This window comes from Myodes glareolus, chromosome 3 (assembly GCF_982192425.1).
Source record: "Myodes glareolus chromosome 3, mMyoGla1.1, whole genome shotgun sequence".
Taxonomy (NCBI): Eukaryota; Metazoa; Chordata; class Mammalia; order Rodentia; family Cricetidae; genus Myodes; species Myodes glareolus.
In genome coordinates, this window is record NC_142028.1 from 73,402,474 (window position 1) to 73,423,333 (window position 20,860).

At 45.8% G+C, this 20,860-nt stretch overlaps 1 protein-coding gene and 1 long non-coding RNA gene across 7 annotated transcripts in view; one reads left to right on the top strand and one right to left on the bottom strand.

Moving 5' to 3' along the window:
- The window catches only part of Hivep3 (HIVEP zinc finger 3), a 408,014-nt gene extending 397,080 nt beyond the window's left edge, over positions 1–10,934 (bottom strand). For 4 of the 6 annotated variants that reach the window (XR_015000905.1, XM_085686505.2, XM_085686507.2 and 1 more), the window contains exon 1: positions 10,856–10,934. The gene's annotated coding sequence lies outside the window, so the exon portion shown is untranslated. The remainder of the gene's footprint in view (positions 1–10,855) is intronic. The other 2 variants (XR_015000906.2, XM_085686501.2) reach the window with 2 other exon arrangements.
- A 419-nt stretch (positions 10,935–11,353) lies between these two features.
- LOC125400471 (uncharacterized) lies at positions 11,354–20,593 on the top strand. Its single transcript, XR_007231952.3, has 3 exons — positions 11,354–13,852; positions 18,963–19,117; positions 20,115–20,593. It is a non-coding gene; the product is annotated as an uncharacterized LOC125400471 (long non-coding RNA).
- Positions 20,594–20,860: the final 267 nt, after the last annotated feature.

Here is a 20,860-nt window from a genome sequence, read left to right on the forward strand (position 1 = left end):
AGCTGTCTTTTAGTAAGGAGACCCAACGAAGCAGTATGAAGTGCTCTGAAGGATGAAGCAGGGCAGGCTAAAGTGTGGAAGATGAAAGGGAGGCCGGACATAGAATAGTTTGAGAAGGTCTAATCTGGTCAGAGGCTTGAGTGACATAAATCACAAAAAGACAGAAGGAGGAAGCACACAGTCCCCCAGGCAGAGAAGATTCACATTCTAAGAAAAGCAGTGGTGGTGGCAGTGTGACAGTAGCAAAGCAGAGAAACAGAAGACGACTTGGAATTCAGGGTCAGATTGTATGGGGTCTTAGAACTACATTAGCAATTTAGGTCATCCCAAGTATATTAGGAAAACACTGACTGTTGTTTTAAAAAAAAAAAGCACATTCATTTTGAGCAGAAAAATAACATGACCAGATACATATTTTTAAATGATACTTTAACATAAATGTAAAATCAGCTGTTTGAAGACATATAGAGGTCAGTTACAGAGCTATATCAATAGTCCAAGCCAGTGTCGTGCTGCTTGGGCTGTGCTGAGAATGGTAAAGAGAAGTGGTCAGATACAGGGCTGGCCATTGTCTAAATGTGGAGGAACAGGAGAGCAAAGACTCAAGGCTGACTCTCAGGTCAGGGGCCTGAACAGCTGGGTAGATGGTGGTGGTGTCTGAGTCTAAGATCTTGAACCAAAAAGAACCAGGACTCAGAAAGTGGGGGTTCAGAATTGGGGGTTTGGTAGAGAACATGCTACATTTCAGATCATCCTAGACATCCTACTGGAAATCTTACTGGGCAGCCTGATTGATGGGGCTGAATATCAGAAGAATAATGAACATTAGAGATGCAAACTTAAAAGCCATGTTCAGTGAGATAGTCCACAGCACAGACTGGGTACATTTACTTAGAACAAAGACAATATCCAAGATACAAGTCTTTGGATGGTTCAATTTTAGAAGCTGTTTAGAAATGCAGAGTAAAGCCTGGGGGAGCATCGAAAAAGACAGAATGCCCATGCCCAATATTTCTGTCTATTCTTGGGTCACTTTTGGTTCTTTATTTCTAAATGACATGAAAGAAAAACCAGATGTGACCCAAATGATGTCATCTGGATGGAGTTTCTTCTGTGTGGTGTGCTCTTTTCCCATCATCCAAATAACAATGGTGGATCCCTCAGCTGGGAGAACAATGGTTCCTGCTGGGCAGTAAAACCCACAGACACCTAGCAGAATCCTGAGCCAACACCACCTGGGTTTAGTTACCTTACCTGAGGATACAGCGTTCAAAACCAGGCAGGCATTTATATTCACACCACTACTGTTCTTTCCCAGATTTTTCCCAGATATTTGCTCATATTTATTCTTTCTAAAACTATCCTATTTTTAAATACGTGCATATGTATATGACTGTGTGGGGGTTGTGCACATGAGTGCAGTGCCTGTGGAGAATAATTGGGGGTGTAAGATCCCCTGGAGCTGGAGTTATAGGCAGCTGTAAGATTCATCCCTAATATGAGTACTGGGAGCCAAGCATGGGTCCTCTGCAAGACCAGTATGCACTCCTAACCATGGAGTCATCTCTCCTGACCCTTATATTTGTCCTTAAAGATTCTACTAATCTGTCTCCTCTAACTCCGGCCATACTGCCTGGATCCCTAACCCCTTACTCTCCTACAAACCATGCTCACTCCGTGTGCCTCACCTGGAATGCTTTCTTCCTCTTTCTCCTCTATGCACGAAGCTACCCTCCTTGATCCACATCAAGTCTTTTCCCCGACAGGTTTCCAATGACATTTAAATGAGACCCTGTGTTTGTGTGCATGCTACACAAAAAGCATCTTCAAACCATCTAGAACTGTTTCTTATTTGTCACCATCTTCTGGGTAAACCAGAAGTCCCTCTGTGATGACACCCGTGTCCCCTATTTCTATTCAGTCCTCTCAGAACTTGCTGGATCCTAAACCCCTTCCCAGCTATTTTTTTTTTCTCACTTTCAAGTCTACAGAGTTTAGGTAGTAAAATATAAAATTTCTTTTTTTCACTTCATTGTTCATCTATATCAACATTAATCCACATATTTAAAACCCCTTAGCACCTGTGTCTGGAATCTCTCAGTAAGGCTGCCTTCAGTGCCGTGCTGGAAAATGTTCCCATCTCTGCACATAGATTTCTATCTTGTCAGCTATTTAAGCAGAAGATATCATTCCACTGTAGTGTAGGCTTCATGTATGTAAAATGCTAATTCTATTCCCTTATTGTGAATAGAGTGGCAATAAACATGGATGAGTAGGCATACTACAGTAGGACAGAGTCCTTTGGGTGTATCTCCAAGAATGGTGTAGCTAGGTCACATGGTAGTTCTATTTTCAGATTTCTTTTTAAAGAGTCTCTATACCAGTTTCCACAGTAGCTACATCATTTACACAAAAGGTTCTTCCTAATGCTGTGACCCTTTAATACAATTCCTAATGTTGTGGTGACCCCGACGATAAAATTATTTTCATTCTACTTCATAACCATAATTTTGTTACTGTTATGAATCATAATAGAAATATCTGTGTTTTCCAGTTGTCTTAGGTGACCCTTGTGAAAGGGTCATTTAACACCCCCCATCAGGGGTTGTGACCCACAGATTGAGAAGCACTGACTTACACTTTCATGGATAGTAACAGTTCCCTTTTCTCCCACATCCTCACCTACATTTGTTATCACATTTGCTGGTGACAGCCATTCTAACTGTGGTGAGACAGAATCTCAAAGTCATATTAATTCACATTTACCCAATGCCTATGGATGTTCAACATTTTAAGAAATATTTCTTGACCATTCGTATTTCCTCTTCAGAAAACTCTTTTCAATGCATTGGCCCACTTACTGATTCCAAGCCACTTTCAACTGCTCCTCACTTGCTGAAGACGTTAATAAGCTGCTCAAAACATAAGTTCAAGTTCTTCTTTCTCTATGTATTCATAAGACATAAAGAAGCGGTGAATCTGTTCCGTCATTATCAGTTGTTTTTTTTATCTCAATATATATGGGATTTTTGTCTATCTTATTACTTCTGATTATATAGCTCAGTAACCTCAGAAAGTTAAAAAAGAAAGGAAGAAAGAAAAGATACCTTCCTTTAGAGGACACTGATCATTCATTCTTCCGGGTATCTAGGCTTCTATCCAGTTGAACAAGTTAAAATCACCTTGAAGCCTGTGGAAATGCTGCCCAGTGACCCCAGGGCACCTTCCTGTCTCTCCATTGCTCTGCTCATTACCAAGGCAATCTTCTCGTCTGTCCCTAGGGAACAGGGTGACATGGTTTTAGCTCCTGGTTCACCTTTGTCCTCAGGAGTTCCACCCAAACACAGCTGGTGTCTGAGTGATTCTCTTCTCTTAGGCAAGGCATGTCCTTTAACTTCTGAGTTCATTGTCCTTCAAAATTGGCGAAACCAAAGTCTGCATGCAGATTCACAATGGTTCTGAGGGCAAAAGTAGCTTGAGTTGCGCTCATGCGCACTCAACTCCCCAGGTCAGACTCTACCACAGGCTTTGGTCTGGTTGTTCTTCTTCATCTTCCCAACTTGCTGGCACTTTAATCAAAAACTTTTTTTATTTTAATGGTGCATGAAACATTTTAATGTTTCCATTGCAATTTTGATTCAAACAGTCCAGCCTACCTCTGTCAGAAATGTAAGTTTGTTTTCTTCACTGTTACTGAACAAACTGTTCTCCCACCCAGCCATGGCATTAGGATGAGGTTTCTCACAGCATGTGAATGCCTAGGAAACTTCCAAATGAGCTGCTTCAGAGCCCAAAGGCTCTCCTCTTCCTCTCTACACAAACTCAGTGCTCCCTACAAACATGGCGGCTTGTCTGTCACTCATTCTGTAGTCTCTCTTTTGTTCTCTGATCCTAATTATACCCAAGAGGGTTTCTTCCTCAAGCTGTACATACCCTTAGTTCTCAGTGTTGCAGTGAGGTAAAGCTTTTATGTCCAGTGTACTTCCTACCTCAACAAATACAATTTTCCTGGTACTTTCTAAGACCAAGAGCTGCCGAGGTCAGGCACTACCTCTGCCGCCTGCACACTCTAACTCTCTGACAGACCTCTGGCCCTGGCTGAGAGAGTGCATAACTTCTGTCAGGGTGGCCCCCCTCAGACACCTTGAGAGTCCTGGCAGGTAGCATAAATAGGTGAAGAGGGCAGAGTGGAGACCTCGCTGTACCCAACAACAGCAGCTGCTAGGCGGTGCTGGAAAGAATTGCAGACCTTGTGCCTGAGAAAGGCCAAGGCTCCCACTTTCACACTTTACATTATGACAACTAGTGCAATTTTGTAATTAAGAAAAACTCTATCAACTATATAAAACACATCTGCTGGCCGAACCCGGCTCAGGGCTACCCCTGTGCAACTTCTGCTTTATATAGTCAGCTCTAAAACAGGATGTAGGCAATTTTCCACACTCAAAAGCAATGTTTCCCAGGGGCCTCAGTGTGAAGATTTCATTGCTTCAGTAAATATAACTCTCAGTCCCCCTCTATGGCATGTGTCTCCATCTCCCCCACCAACCTGTCAGTCTCCCACCAACTTGAGCTGTGAGGGTGAGAAGAGCTGGGTGGAAAAAACCTGGGATTTATAGTCAAAGCATCTGTTAAGGTCCAGTGCTATGCCCTGAGCCTTCTTAAACCCTCCTCGGTTTGCCCATCTATAAAATGGGAATCCTGATTCCCACCTAAAAGACATCTAAAGGAAAGAGTCAATGTAAGTAATGAGGTCAGCATGTGACTCTGGCACAGACCAGATACTAGAAACTAATCAGGCAAGCCACTTTGCCCCCAGAAAGACAGAAAAAGCTAAGAACCACACTACACAGACTGTTCATGGCAAGCTAACATCACGCGACCTTCTGTGAAATGAGGAGAGGGTAAATGCATTCAGTAAATAAAGTAAGAACAGAAAACACAGCTCTGCAGGGACCCAGGTCTCCATGCCAATATAACTGCTCATGAACTTGGTCTAGGAGGTCAAAGTCTGTAGAAACCCATACTAATTAAAATTCATAGACATTAATTAAATGATTATTCAAGAACTCTCTCAACTCTTGAAGCCATTTTTACGTGTAGATTACAACACCACGCTGGGTCAAGTAAAGGCATGCCACAGCCCTGATGGCCTAAACCAATGGCTCTTCAGGTTAGGGAGACGCTGCTGAGAAAAGCAAGCTGGAATGCAAAGTAAACTGCAGAGCTGGCTGTTGTTGCGTGGGGTGGGCTACTTAGGCTGCAAGAGGAAGCCTTCCTCTTCTGCGGATGCAAGGATAGAGTGACTGCCACAAAGGGCCTCTCAGACTGTGAAGTGCCTGCTTCTCCAGCTTGTGTTTCTAGAGAGGAGCTGCTCCATGCAAAGCCATCAAAAGGGAGCCAGAGGCTATCCTGAACACTCAGCGCTCTCCACCCATGCATGCCAAGAGTGAAACAGGAAGGAGACCATATCTAAGCTGTCTCCAGAAACACAAACCTCTGTGGCTAGATCCTTATGTGGGATTCTGCCAGGAGAGCATTCCAGGTAAGCTTCTCTAGCCAGGGGGTTCAAAAGAAATGAACTGTCTCTGACAGCTTGTGCTCACTCACCAAGAAGAGCTAAGCTCCACCCCCACAGCCCCATGCCTAATTTACCTAGCCTATTCCTATTACAGTCAGGCCCTTGTGGCTTGTCTAACTGTGGCATGTTCCCTCATTGGCTTTCCTCTAGGGAGACTGAAGAATACAAAACTACTATCTCCTTGACTGCCCAAGCAGAGGACTAGAAGCTTTTCACTCTCTATCCACATTTAATAAGGGGGGGGGGGGGGGTAAAATAGTCTAGGGATGTAGCCCAGGGGAAGAGCTTGTCTAGTATGTGCAAGACCTGTGGTTTGATCTCCAAGACCAGGAAAGCGAGAGGGGACATTCAGACATGGTATAAAGATCACAATTAGTCAGTGACAATCACTAAAGATGGACAGTATATAGACAGGATTTACACTATGTTCTCAATTTTTATATATGTTTAACATTTTCTATAATTAAAAATGGATGTGAAGGGGAAGTGAGGAGAGGACAAACCAACCTGAAAACAAACAAATCTGCTGGCTGTCTTCTCCGGACAATCCAGAAAGTACACAGGTCTTCAGGTCCATAGCCTTCACAAGGCCATGCACTGCCACAGGAGAGGCTGTATCTTCCAAGCACCACACTCAACGTCTTCAACAGTACAAGCTTTGAAAACTCCCCTAGAACTTTAAAAGCTCGTTCTGATGGGACCCAGAAGCTCTTCTCAACTAATAAATCCAAATGCCTCCACAAATCATCCCCCCAACCTCTTGCCGCTGCAAGGGCCTCCACTTCCTGTTCCAAACTATCGAGTTGAGCAATCAAGCTATTGAGAGAGCTCCCTGGTGGCAGCTCGCTTAGCTGGGTCTCCTTCTGGATTTCAGATGTGACACTCCAAAGTGGGAAAGGAACACTTTGTTTTCTTCCCCTTCCTCTTCCCTTAACCTCAGCTTGCTCCTGATGAGAATCTGCATAATCACATATCATGATGTTCTCCACCTTTAAGACTATGACATGTTGGGCTGTGTGGTTCTTCGTGGTGGGGAAAACACAGTGCTGTGTGTCCTAGAATGTTCAGCAGCATCTCTGGTCTCTACCCACTATATGCCAGGAAGCATATAGACCATTCCTAGCTGTAACAGCCAACCATGTCTCTGGATATTACCAAATGTGGGAGGGAGAGGGACAAAATCAGAAGTTGGGGACAAACACCAGTCTAACAGAGATTGAAAAAACAAGACTGAAGTCTTTGTGCAGAGAGAGAGAGAGAGAGAGAGAGGAAGGGAGGGGGTCAGAAAGGGAGATTTATACTGTTTGTTCCCACATAATTAGACAATATATTTCAACGTATGAATTTATAAATATGAAGATTTAAGAAATGTTGCATTCTAAGCCAGAAATATGTAAAGTACCAAGAGAAAAGTGAACTCAGCATTCCCAACCGTACCCTCTGTCTTTGCGGTTTCCTGTGCAAATCTCATTTGCTTCCCCCACATTACCCTGTTTTCCAGTCAGTGTGGTCATCCAAACATCTCACCCAGCCTCGTGGAGCACCGCACAATCTGAGTTCCAGTTGGAAAGACAAGCTCCCCGGCGGCTTTCCCAGCACAGCCCATGACGCACACCACCGGGGAGCTTGTCGCTGGAGGACAGAGTCCCCCACAAGAACATTCTCCAACCAAATCAGGAAAAAAAAAAAGAATTGTAAATGTGTTCTAATGGTTCCACTTCAAAACAGTCATATCTCAACTCCTTCTCTGGGCAATAACATCAAAATAATAATAATAATAATAATAATAGCCTTTTACACTCCGACTCTTCACGCCTACTTCCTCCATCATTAAATGGGGTAGTGAGACCGTTGCTCTGGTTCAGGGCCTACTCTCTGCCACCTCCACACTTCAGAGGCTAGAATAACCAGTAGTGGCTTAGCCAAGAAGTACAACAGCCAGCCAGCATCAGAGACAGCAGCCCCCACGGGGGATACCAAGGTTTCTTCACTGCACAGAGGGAGTTTCCCACTCAAGCTAAATGGTACCCTCCTTCGCGCGAAGAAAGAAACTTATTTTCTGTAGAGGCTTTTCATTAGCCTCACCCCAACACATAGCTTTGGGGATACACATGCAGAATGGCTTCTTGAACTTGTCAACTCCATCAGTGGATCTGGCAAGCCTCTGTCCTCTCGTATTCCTGACGTTATGGGCAGGCAGTTGCTGTGTGCATGGCTTGTCACCTGGGGTCTATTTCTTCCTAGATCCATCCTATGCCACCGCCTGTCTCAGCCTAGACTACCATATTCTGGGTTCTAGCATTGGCTTCCTAATGTCTCCCTGGCTTAGCATCTCTCCTCTAATCCCCTTTTCATTTACACTGACAACAGAGTGTCTTTCAAGAGCACAAACCACAATTTCCCATCTCTCAAACTAGAACAGACAGACAGACAGACATAGAGACATCAATCTATATCTCTCTATCACTCTTTTGTGGCACTGGAAACTTAGCTTGGCTCCTCGTGCATGTCAGGCAAGCATTCTATCACTAAGCTACATTCCCAGCCCCAGCCAGGAGCCCCAGGAGCCCCAGGATCCACCTGTCTGCACTCCAGTGGTCATGCCACACACATCCTGATTTTATGTGAGTGCTGGGCATCTGAACTCAGGTCTTCATGTTTGCACACCAAGTACTTTACCCACTAAGTCATCTCCCCAGCCCCCTAAACGACTTTTAACATATCCTCCCAAACCTATATACCATGATTCTGGGAACCCACTGGTCTGCAGTTTAGGTCCTGGCATCATCTGACTCCTGTAAAATGATGCCAATGCCAAGGGTTCCTCATAGATGCCTCTTACACAGTACCACACATGCTATCCCAAATCTATAGAATTAACTCTCTTCTGGTTTTACTGCTCTTTGGATTATTATTAGTAGTATTAGTATTATAAAAATAACAATGTGGGCCAGTGTGATGACTCTAAGGCAGTTGCACTGAGCCTCATGACCTACGTTCAATGCCTAGGACCCATGTGGTGGAAGGTGAGAATCTTGTCCTTGCTCTCTTCCACACACATAAAATAAGTAAATAAATATAATTTTAAAAAAATTAACAATGCTTTACAAAGTGAAGCCTCTCTTCCACTGTATAGCTTTCCAGTTCTTGTTCCTCATCCACATACATATTAACCATTCATACTGGATCTTCTGCTTGCTTAAGAAAGAGGACATTCAGGTCTATGTGTACTAACTCATCGCTCCAGCTCCCAGGATTAAGGATAGCTGGCTTATCTGCTTCCTTGACCACTATCCCCTGGGCAAAGCAATGGAAGGGAGGAAGATGATGTTTTGTCTCAAAATCACAGAATTTTGGTGGCAACATGGAGAACGTCATAAGAACTCCTACCCCAGTGCTGATGTGATGCTGTAAAGTGCCCACTTCCTCCCCGTGGTGCAGAATGTGACACCATGTGAACAGCAAGGAGAAATCAATACCTGTGGAAAGAGGAATCTGGAGAGGCACGACCACACACTGGTTAGCCTTGGACTCTGAACTCAGGCTACCAGTGTTAGAATCTGTGATTTCCTTGTCTGACCTGAATTAAACAACGGGCCTCAGACTCCTTGTCTGAAATGTGGAGTACCAGTTGAACCTTCTCAGTGGGGAAATCATGGGGTTTACATAAAACCCCGTAAAGTGCTCAGACCACCAGCACAGGTTATGTTTTACTAATAAAATACACTATCAACATCAATGGGGCTTTAATAGACCCCTCTAAATATGTTTTTTAAAAAAATCTTCATTTTGATATAACTCAGAAGAACAAAGTCAAATGCTATTAGCTCAGAGTCTTGCCCAAAAAGGTATCAGTATGGAACATGGAACTCATGTGATTTCTATAAAAAAAAAATCAAGTTTCATAGTGGCTGACACCATTTCTACTGGGACAAACAACCTGAGAAAGATCTGAGATCAAAACCACTGTAACACCTACTGCACCAAATATTAAAAAGAAAAATAACTTATGCCCCCTAGCAGTAATTATCTAAGTAACGTGGGTTGCAAATCTGTTAGAGAAATTTTTGCTGTGACAATATTTCTAGTAAATTGCTGCTTCTAACACGGTCCTGGTGTTGCAAGGCTGGCATACTAATAGAATGGTTATTATAGAAACACTATTAAAATGAATTAGGCATTATTAAAGATTCGGCACTACAACAGCGCCTGATTACAAAGGATTTCAAGGTCCACTGCTTAATGGGCAGATGAAAGTACTAATTAAGCCTTTTTGAGAGGATGTCCCTAGGCGGGTCGGTAAGAGTACAGGTAACAAGAGGTCTTCAGGCTGAAAGGGGAATCAGTCGTGCCTACCGTGTGGATACAGCCCTCCTGGGAAGGCAGAGAGGGAGGAGAAAGAGGAGAGGTTTTCCGCTCTGGATGGGTAACCTGGTAGCAGACACGGAGCCAAACTTACTTGAACCTCTGTTTTTTGCTAAACTGCTTTCTCGGCGTCCATTTCCTCCTCTGCTTATGTTTAGAAAACTGGAGAGCCGTCCTTAGACCTTAGAGCCTCCATACATAGGGACAGCCTTGCACGGAGTACCTAAGCCCTCTGGAGCAACCAGAAGACTCCGGGGCTGTCCTTGGCCAAAAACATCTCTTACCGCCAATACTCTAAGTGGATTTTAAGGAGTTGCTAAAGGCATTGACCATTCATATCAGGGTCTATCTTGCTTTTCCCACCTTGTTAATTAACTAATCAGGCCTGGTAAGGCACCTCACAAACATGAGGTGTTAGGAAAAAGCGAAGTAAATTAGCCCACCGCGTCTAAATGTCAACGCTAAAACACGAGGAAGGGGCAGAGCGCTGAGACCCGGGCTAACGCTGAGACCCGCGCCCCGCAGCAGCCTCGGACCCCGCGCGGCTCTCAGCAGGACTTCTGGACCCGAGCCACGCGGGCCACCCAGGCCACGGCCGCGCTGCTGCCCAAAGCGCATCCCCGTGGCTCAGCCGCCCGCTCCCCGCAGCGCTCGGATGTCAACAAACTTTCCCCGCCCGGGGTTGTGCCGGGTCTCCGAGAACTGCCCGCCAGCGCAACGGGGGACAGGTGTGAGAGCAAAGCCCCCACCCCGCATCCCCACAAGCGTGTGGACAGTCAGGGTCCGAGGGGCGTCGTGGGGGAGGGGAGGCCGTGGACCCGCCCCCTGGGCGGCGCGGCGCTGACATGGCCCGCGGACGCGGACAGCGGTCCCCAGAGACGCGACGACGCTGCAGCGCGGCGGCCTTACCTGTGCTGGGCTGAGGCGGCTCCGGAGGCCCGGCGTGCGAGCAGCAGCGGCGGCGGGCGCCGACTGACAGCCCCAGGACCCGCCTCCAGCCCGCAACCACGCCCCCTCCGCGGCCACGCCCCCCAGTTCGCGCCCGGGGTCAAGCTCGGTCCACAACGTGCCGAGGGCGGGGGCGCTCGTTTTCGATTGGCCTGGAGGACGCGGGCCCCGCCCATTCCCCGCCTCCTCGCTGGGGGTGGGGATGCCGCGCTTGCGCGGAAGCTCAGAGGGCAGAGCAAACGCCAGTGCTGGCGGTCTTGGAGCTGAGTGCTGCTGGCTTCTCATCTTCTTCTGCTGTGCTGGTTTTGAGCCCTGGACTACTGGAGAAACAGTGAAGGAGTCTGCGTGAAGAGACCATCCCTGACTAGAGGAGACCCTAAACCAGTCAATTCCTCCATTGACTTCGGATCCGCTTCTTGGTCAGCAAGTGTCCCGGGGAAGCCAGGTTAGCGTGAGTGATAGGATCCTGCCAATCAGAGTGAGAAACGCTGAAGGAAATAGCCTTGCTCGCTCCCAGCACCTCCCGGGCTCCCTAGCTCAGTGTGTAAACAAGATCATGTGACATCCTACAAAAATCAATAGATACCCAGCAATTCTCTCCTAGATAGATAGACGGTCAAGAGAATGTCTACACAAAACACTTAGACGCAGATGTTCCCAGCAGCACGGTAACAAGAAAAGGGGAAACAACTGAACTGTGGGTTGATGGGTCATCCTTAAGCAAATTTTGGTTTGTCCATGCAATGGACCAGTGTTTGATAATAAAAAGGATGAACCTTAAACGCATACCAGTCACAAAAGACTCCACTGGGTATGGTTCTGTTTGTGTGGAACGTCCAGAAGAGGCAAATCTATAGAGATAGGAAACATACTAGAGTTTCCAGGGACGGCGAAAGGGAGATTGAGAAGGGACTACTAAACGGATAGAGTTTTTCTCACTGTGGTTTGGAACGCCCTGTTTTCAAGGCTTGGTCCCCAGCTGATGGTGCTATTGGAAAGAGATGCAACCTTCAGTAGCTGGGCGTTATAGAAGGAAATAAGGTCTCTGGGGACTTCCCTAAAGTGTGTACTGGGACCTGTGCCACTCGTTCTCAGTCTTCCTGCCTGCGGTGATCTGAGTAGCTGTGTCGTCCATGCACTGTCAGTAGCCTCATGACAGACCCAGACCATGAGCCAAAAGAAAAATTTAGGTGTTTTAAGTTGTTTATCTCAGGTGTTATGGCAGCAGCAGAAAGATCTTGTTATTTTTATATTGCTGTGGTAAGACACTATGACTGGGCAGCTTGTAGAAGAAAGAATTTATTGGGGGTGTATGGGTTCAGAAGGTGAGTCCATGACCACCAGGGCTGGGAATATGACAGCAGGTAGGCCAATACCCTGATCCACAGGCACCAGACAGAGAGCTCTATTGGGAATGGCAGAGCTTTTGAAAGCTCAAAGCTTGCCCCCAGTGACACACCTCCTCCAATAAAGCAACACCTCTTAATCCTTCCCAAATGATCCCCTCACTGTGAACCAGTTATTCAGCTATAGGGCTGTTCTCATTCAACCTGCCACACTGACTAACACAGACTATTGGTAATGAGGAGTGGGGGCTTGATGATGTGGTTCAGAAGACACTGGAATTATTGTGAATGAGTTTGGGAAAGTTTCAGGGAACAGGAAAGCCTAGAATGTTGTCTTCAGTGGAGTTTAATGGGAAATTCTGGCGAGAACTTAAGAGACCACCATGCTATCAAGGGTGTAGACAGCAAAGGCTGTGTTTATGAGGTGCCAGGTGGAAGTGAGGACTCTATTGGGAACTAGACTAGAAGCCATTCTTGTTACACTCTGGTAAACAACTTGTCCTAGCCTTTGTGGAGTAGATGAGTTTATCTGATAGAAGAAACTTAAATCATTCTGGCAGTGGAATGGGTATTGCTGGCTGGTTTTAGCCAGATTTGCAGTGAGAATTGGGATTAGAAAGCAAAACAGGATATGGAAAAGCATATAGCATTTCCAGAAAAAGAGCATGTATAACTTAAAGACGTGCTGTTGTTGGAGAGAGGACCCCTTAAAAGAGGCCAAGGGGCTGTAGAGATGGCCCAAATGGTAAAGTGTTTGGCTTGCATACACGAAGGTTTAAATTCAATCCCCAGAACCTATGTAAGAAAGCCATTCATAGTGGTGCACACTTGTAATCCCAGTGCCAGACAGGCAGAGACAAGTGGATCCATGGGGCTCACAGACCAACAAGCCTTGTCCATTTGCTAAGCTCTAGGCCAGCCGAAGGCCCTGTCTCTCAAATGGGTATGAACAGTGCCTGGCAAATAATATTTGAGGTTTTTCTGGGCAGCACAGTAGAGCTGAACCTATTGACTGGGGAGCAAGTGAACCTCCCTAAGAACATGAACATGGGAGACCTAGCCCTACCCCTCATCTGCCATACGACAGTATGGATGAGGGAGAGATGCCTCCCATCAATGCCCAAGGCAGGTGAGAGAACAGACCCTGAGGTCCTAAGAGCAGGAGAGTTGCCCCTGTCCTGCACCAGCGGCAACACTTGGGAGAGTGGCCCCTATGCCATGCCTGGGCAACACAGGAGAGCTGGCCCTAAAGATGTAGATGTGGGAGAACTAACCCTGAGGGTGTGAAAGTGGGAGAAATGGCCCCTCCCCTTGCTCTCAACTCCTAGGGTTGAACTAGCCAAGGCAATGCTAGAGAATCCACCCTGGTGAAGACAGGGGAGAGCTGGAGGACTGATCAACTCTGCAAATACCCAAGGCCAGAACCAGGGTTCTGTGTTGACCCACCCCAACATCCACCGCTGATCCTGCAAACCCAAACTATAAGATCTCCATGACACAGGGCAACAACAGGATAACCAGGAGGAGTTCCAATGAGTCCCAGCATTGATAGTGCAGCAGAAACCAGAGGCCTCAAACCGGACCAATAACTCTTTGCAATGAACACTTTCAGGTAAAGATACATGGATACAAGGGTTTACTGCATAATTCACTGTCATAACCCAGCTTCCATGATGAGACTAATTTTTCTTTTTTATCTTAAATTTTATTTTATTTTATTTTATTTTATTTTGGGGGGGTGTTGCAAGGGCAGAGGTTGGGTACAAGGGACAGGGTAATGAATGGGACAACGCATGATGTAAAGAATAAAAAAAAAGAAAGTTAAAAAATACTTGAGGTTGGGTTGGAGAGATGGCTCAGCAGTTAAGAGCACTGACTACTCTTCCAGAGGTCCTGAGTTCGATTCCCAGCAACCATATGGCTGTTCACAACCATTTGTAATGAGATCTGCTGCCCTCTTCTGACCTGTAGGCAGATATACAGGCAGAACACTGTATACATAATAAATAAATAAATCTTTATTTAAAAAAATACTTGAGGTTGTCCTTTGGCCTACACATACAAACACGCACACACATATTCATATATGTGTATGTGCACACACACACAAGGAGCCAGAGAGCTAGTATAATGGTGCAATACTGTAATTCCAGCAATCAAGAAACAAAGACAGGACAATAGCTGCGAGTTTGAGACCAGCCTGGTCTACATAGCAAGTTTCAGACCAGCCAGTGTTACATGCAGAGAAGCCATCTCAAAAAAAAAAAAAAAGTAAAGAAAGAAAAGCCAAGTTCTTGTTTAGAATGTGAGGATCTCTAGGTTCAAGTCCTAGTAACACACGCACACACACACATGCACGTGTGCCCCACAGCCAAATACTTTGAACTGAAAAAAATAGAAAATATTCTCTGAGGACATCTCAGGAATTAGCCAGACCCCATCTATCTCAGATTCAACGGCTTTGTTTGAGGGGAGAGCCCTGGGTCTTGCCCATTCAAGGTCACTTGGTGAACTGCTTCACAGAGTTGGGGATTCATTGCCCTGTGTTCAGCCTTCTGGTCACCCACAGGCTGCTAAAGCCACAGTCTGAAGTGCCTGGATACTGCTCAAGTCAGTGGCAGAAATCTGTGCCCTCTGTGTGAGGCTGACATTATAGGCACACAGAGGATAAGCAAGAGCTTCTCCTGATGTTTCTGAGGGACTCCAGCCGGTGACAAAGCTAGAGTCCCTGTAAGCTGCCCCTGAGAGACCACAGTATGGAGCCATGAGAGTGAAGCCAAAATTACCATGGAGACCCCAAGAACTTAGAGATGCCATGTCAGGAAGCACCGTGGCAATACAGAAGTGGGGCTCTCACCTCAAAGGGAACTGGAGATAGTTTATTCGAGGGTCAAATTTAAGTCACCATAGCCAGGAGCACAGGTTCAGGTCACCCAGTTACCATATCCAAAGTGCTAAAGGTTTGATGAGGTTTTTTATGGGACCAGAAGAAAAGAAAGTCGTAAATCAAGACACTTTAGGTACACCAGGTAGACAGGTATAAGAAAGTGGAGTGGCCCCTTAGAGGCCTCAGATGCTGTCTGGTGACAGTCTTAGCTGACGGGTTTAGAGGAAGCAGGCACTCTGTTAGCACATACTCAATGGTCATAGGATGTTAGCTCAAACACAGTTCAGTAAATCAAACAATGGTCTTCAGGACTGTGAAGAAGTGGAAGAGTGTACTTTGTTCATCTTCTTTAATAAGCAGAACAGGAGAAGAAGCAGAGCAGAGCAAGCCCACCGCTTCACCTGGGTGTCTGTGTGAGCATGAACCTTAAGTGGTCCATATGCAAGTTCTCACTGAAGCGACCTGGCTTCTAAGCTCCCCTCCTCTGTCACCAGACACTTGACCTGGGGTAAACTGTTGCCCTGAAACATCTCTTGTTGGTCTTCCCGATATCCATGGCGCTCCTCTTCCTTCACTAGAACTGCAGGATTTATCTGAAAGTTCATCTTCATTCTAACCCATGCAGTTTCTTTAATTAATTATTTATTTTCATGTGTGTGAGGAAGAGAGAGAACTGAAGGGGGATTCGTATGTATCATGTATGTATAGCAGCCCTCAGAGGCCAGAAAACAGTGTCCGATCCCCTGGAACTAAAGGTATGAACCGCCATGTGGGTGCTGGGAGTTGAAGTCAACCAAAGTCCTCTGTGAGAATAGCAAACACTCTTACTTACTGAACCATCTCTCCAGCCCTCCCCCATATAGTTTCTTTGAGTTTTTTTTAGTTTTATGCATATGAATGTTTAACTAAAAGTATATGGGCACCGTGTGTGTGGCTTGAACTTACAGACAGCTGCAAGCTGACATGTGGGTGCTGGGAACTGAACCTGTGACCCACATGATTTTGCTGTCATTCACCTCACCTCAAATTTCGGAAATTGGGTCTGATTGTCTTAAAGCCAATTTAAGAATTATTTTATTTTATGTGTGAGTGTTTTGCCTGTATGTATTTATGTGTGCTGTGTGTGCCTGCAGAAGTCAGAAGAGGGCATTAGCTTCCCTAGAGCTAGAGTTATTGTTGGTTGTGAACCCTGCATGGGTGCTGGGAATCAAACCTAGGTCTTCTGCAGAGCAATAAGTGCTCTTAACCCCAGAGCCATCTTTTCAGTCTCAGTCTTAAAAAGCAATTTTTTAAATGATTGATTTTTAAAATTTTATAGTTTTAGGGCTTTGTCATGCTATTCCATATCTATTTGTCATTATACCTTGCTCATATTTGCCCCCCCATTACCCTCTTCTCCCTATTTCCGTATCTGTCATTATACCTTGCTCATATTTGCCCCCCCCCATTATCCTCTTCTCCTTTTCTCCGCATTCTACTCTTGAATGGTCCCTCTTATGACTTCATGTCCAAAAAAAGACTAAGTAGAAAATAGATGCCAGATAGACAATATAGATAATAATCAGAGATTGATGATAGATTAGGTACATAAACATGATTGATAGATAGACAGACAGATAGATAGATTTGAATCTAGACTCCACACAGAGATAGCATGCATTGTTGCAAGTGTTTACCTCCCCATTCCCTTCCCTTTTAGCCCCCTCACTCCTTCCAGACACTTTCTTCCCTCCACAAAATGCCCCCTCTACTTTCAAGTTGCATATGCAGAGAGAAAATATAAATATATTAAATAGTGAGAGAAAATGTGATAGTTGACTTTGAGTCTGACTTAGTTTACTTAATGTGATGATCTCCAGGTCAATCCATTTTTCTGCAAATGTCGTAATTACATCTTGTTTCCCTTTTCTTTTTTATTAGTTTTATTGTGCTGTACATTTTTCTCTGCCTCCTTCTCTCCCTCCCCCTCCCCTTCTACTCTCTTCTGTGACCCCCATGCTCACAATTTACTCAGGAGATCTTGTCTTTTTCTCCTTCCTATTTAGATCCATGTATGTCTCTCTTAAGGTCTTCTTGTTGTCTAGGTTCTCTGTGGTTGTAGACTGTAGGTTAGTTTTTCTTTGCTTTATGTCTAAAAGCCACTTATGAGATGGATTATATTTGTCTTTCTGGGTCTGGGTTACCTCACTCAGTATGATGTTTTCTAGATCCATCTATTTGCCTGCAAATTTCAAGATGTCATTATTTTTTACCACTGAGTAGTAATCCATTGTGTAAATGTACCACATTTTCTCTATCCATTCTTCGGTTGAGGGGCGTCTAGGTTGCCTCCAGGTTCTGGCTATTGTGAATAATGCGGCTATGAACATAGTTGAGCACATGTCCTTGTGGTATGATTGAGCTTCCTTTGGGTATATACCCAAAAGTGGTATTGCTGGGTCTTGAGGTAGATTGTTTCCTAATTTTCTGAGAAATCGCCATACTGATTTTCAAAGCAACTGTGTAAGTTTGCACTCCCGCCAGCAATGGAAGAGTGTTCCCTTTACCCCACATCCTTTCCAGCATAAGCTGGCATCTTTCTTTATAAAGCTAAGTCAAATAATGTATACACACTACTTTTTATTTATCCACTCATCCTTGCTGGGCACCTAGTCTGGTTCATTATCGTGTTAAAGCCATTTTATTTGTTTCCCCTGTCATGTGAGTTAGAATGCCCAACCGGAAACTGGGTCGAGGCAATGAGCTGGGAACTCTGTTTGAAAGACTCTGATGGAAATGATCCCCCTGTCTGCTGTCACTCTTATCAGTGATAAAGGATCTGGAATCAGAGAGACTGCATGGGGCTACAGAAATGGATGCTAGATTCCTATGGGTGGGAGAATACTGAGAAAGTCAGGAGAACATGAAAAAGACTCAGAGCTTTGGATGAGCAGTTTAGCAGTTAGGTCGAGCCATACCTGGAGCCAATGCCTCTACACTCTTCAGTCATATAAGCCAATGCATTCTTTATTAGGGCTGAATTTTCTGTCCATAATGTTGACAATTCCTATGATAAAACTCTGAGCTTCCATTATCATATTAATCAAATCTAAGTAATTTAGATAACTCTAAGGATTCTATCAGTTCTCACAGTTTACACTTCTCAAATGTGTAAACACACTCATAAGAATTTAAAAACATTGTCTCTTCAGTAAGTGTTAAGGAAAGCCACACTGTATAGTTTAAGGAAAAATCGCTAAGGTTAGAGACATGCAGAAATCCTTAATCGGTACTAGGAATTACTGTGATCTCCACCCCCACCCCTGTACTTCGGCCACTTGTCCCTACACACTCAGAATAGTTGGGGACAAAGGGCAGTGGGCTGGGGAGGATGCAGAGAAGGTGGCCCTCCTTTAGAGATGGAATACAGATTCCCATTGCCACTGGTGCCCTCAGGCCTGGGAGCTCTTACTCAGATTCCGACCCCTTCCACTCCAACTCTTCTGCCTGAGTCTACCCTGAGCTCTCTTCCAGCCTTCTCCCCAACCCAACCCATGAGATCTGACCTCTGAACCCTGCACTTCACCTTGCCAGCCTCCTTCCACATCAGCACTGCAAGCACCTTCAGCGACCAGAAGTGGCAATGTAGTAGCCAGTAACTCCAGAGCACAGGGTCGTTTAACAATGTCAGTGGGACACAGGAGAGAGACTGGGCCTATAGGGATTAAGCTCCTTGGAAGCCTGAGGTTGGCATAAACTGTCTGACAAACCACACCAGTAATTTTGTGGGAACAGTTTCTTACCCCTGCCCCCCTGGATACCAGCCCTGGTAAAATACCTGTTTCTTCCCCCCCAGATATCCAGCCCTGGTAAAACAATGCATGTGGACATGCAGTCATCATCGGTGACCAGGCCTGAAAGCATTGTGGGGGAGACATGAGGGAGATGCTGGCAGGTGCTGTGCCGTGACACCTGGATGATGTTCTGAGGCACAGGGAACCTCAGGAAAAGGTAAGTAAGGTGGAATGATCGACTTCCGGTTGCTCTCCTAGAAATAGAGAAACGGGAGCACAGAGCTGGTTGACTGTCCTCTGCTCTGGCTTCGTATGGTTCCTGGAAATAGCAGGTCCTTGGTCCAGTTTTGGGCCATTGGATGCCAAAGACAGCATTTGCGCTCTGCAATGCCCCTTTGCTGGAGTTGCTCAGGAGTTTGGGGTGGGGAAAATCTGTTCCCATAGGGAACAGATGAAGAAACTTCAATGACAGACTACTTACAAAGGTCTGGGCAGGGGAGACGAGGCCCTGAGTAACCAGCGACAGTGTAAACCTATCCCCTCCTAGAGGAAGAAGAGATGAGCAAGACCATGCCTCATCCTGCACCCAGAAATCTTCTGGCTCCCACTTTCCAGTTCCCAGCAACAGCCTATGGTTGGCTGATGTAAATGGAAAGCTCACCTTCACAGAAGTTCAAATGGCTGAGCCGATGGGGTCAGCTGCCAAAAAAAGAAAAAAGTTTGAGCAGCCAGGTGGTGGTGGCGCACGCCTTTAATCCCAGCACTTGGGAGGCAGAGGCAGGCGGATCTCTATGAGTTCGAGGTCAGTCTGGTCTACAAGAGACAAGCTCCAAAGCTACAGAGAAGCCCTGTCTTGAAACCCCCCCCCTCCAAAATTTAAAAAGTAAGAGTAGAGGGGGGAATCAACACAGGAGCCGAACCAGCAGTGGTCAGTGCAGCCCACTCTCCATGCCTTCAGCTTCCAGGTTTGTTTTTGTTTAAGGTGAAAACATTACCCCATGCTCAAGCAGATGCAAACATTCTCAACCATAGTACCATTTCAGGTGGCCAAGTTGGAACCTAAATTTCAAGGTTGGCTACCATCAGTATTCTCCCTATAAAGCAGGCCTAAAGGAGCACTTAGCATAAGGAAGTACGGTTGCAATGGTCTCTTTACCTGCCAGGAGACCAGAGCCAATACTCATGGCTTTCTTCTTTTACTGCCCTCTCTAAAGGTATCTTTTCCTCTGCCCAGCACCTCAGCGAGACCACCATCTCTAAACATCTGGGTTCTGGTTGAAGACAGCGCAGAGGTTCCTGCGAGGGCGATCCCTGGGCACTGAGTTGTTGATATACAGTAGGGCTAGGGAGGTGGCATCAGAATCTGAGGAGTTCCTGAAGCCTCCCCTCGCCCCCTGAGACCTTCCACGCCTAGTAGTGAATGTCAGAGGAGAGCTACCCTGGAGGACACTGACGTCAGCTGCAGAGCCGATACAGCCTCCCTCTGGTGAGCTCAGCCTTGCCTGGTCTAGGACCACTTCACATCCCACCAGCTGAGCCTCCCAGGCCACCCCTCAGAAACCTTCTGCTGAAGATAAAGGGACTGGCACTGTTGGCTTTGAAGCCTGGGTGACAGTGAGGGGCAGAGCTGCCCGCCAGCCCAACTCTCGCCAGGAAGCTGTCCAATGAGAAACAAGAACCTGGCAGTCTTTTATTTATTTGTTTGTTTCATGTGCATGAATGTTTTGCCTGTGTGCATGCGTGTTCACCACGTGCAGGCCTGGAGCCCACAGAGGTCAGAAGACGTTATGGGTTCCACTGGAGTTGGTGGTTTGGAAGATAGAAGCCACCATATAAGTGCTGGGGATCAAGTCTGGGTCCTCTGTAGGAGCAATAAGTAGTCTTAGCTGCCAAGGCATCCCTCCAGTCCACACTTACAGATTCCTTAAGCTATTGCACTCAGGGGTCTCTGCAATGTCCC